Source organism: Chrysochloris asiatica, unplaced genomic scaffold (genome assembly GCF_000296735.1).
Source record: "Chrysochloris asiatica unplaced genomic scaffold, ChrAsi1.0 scaffold00051, whole genome shotgun sequence".
Taxonomy (NCBI): Eukaryota; Metazoa; Chordata; class Mammalia; order Afrosoricida; family Chrysochloridae; genus Chrysochloris; species Chrysochloris asiatica.
Window position 1 is genome coordinate 18548749 of NW_006408569.1, and position 944 is coordinate 18549692.

Genomic DNA, 944 nt, shown 5'->3' on the forward strand with positions numbered 1-944 from the left:
GATTCTTTCTACATCATTCAATATTTTGCCCATAGAATCCTTTAATATTGTTAGTTGAAGCTTGAATTTTTTCTTCAGTTCTTTCAGCTTGACAAATACTGAGAAAGTTTTTCCCTTTTGATTTTTTTTAAATTCCAGGTCTTTACACATTTTATTACAGTATTTCATTCTGCGTTCGGAGATAGCCCTGGAAAACTGCTATTCAGCTCTCTTCTCTAGTCATTTATTCAATTTTTTGTAACTTTTCTATACTCTAGAGAAGGGGTGAGGAACGTCTAACCTACATATAAGGACCACAAAACTTCCCGCACTTCCAACCATCACATTGTAAGTGAGTTAGTTAAATGCTTGACTGAATATAGCAGGCTAATTTTTAACTTGATAATATTGTATGACCCATAATTGATGTTATGAATTTTGGTGGGAAAATGTTCCCTATCCATGCTCTCGAGTAAATCTTAGAGTCTCTGTTGACATCCATTTTGGTATTTTCTTTCTTTCTTGTCTTTTGAATGTCTTTCTGCTTACTTCCTGTATGATATTTTTTATATTATCCCACAACTTTCTGTTCTTTGGTCATTAATGTCCAATGCATCAAATCTGTTCTTAGGATGGCCTCTTAATTCAGGTGGAACATATTCAAAATCATATTTTATCACCCACTGAGGTATTTAAATGTTCTTTCAGATTCAGCCTGAACTTGTATATGAACAATTGATGTTCTGTTCCACATGTACCCATAACCTAATTTTGGATGATGATACTGAACTATTCTACCATCTTTTACACAGAAAAAGTCAGTTGATTTCTTGTATTTCATCTGTTGTTGTTGTTAGGTACCATCGAGTCACTACCAACCCATAGTGACCATATGCACAAAAGACCGAAACATTGCCCAATTCTGGGCTAACCTCACAATTGTTGCCACTCTTGAGCTCATTGAT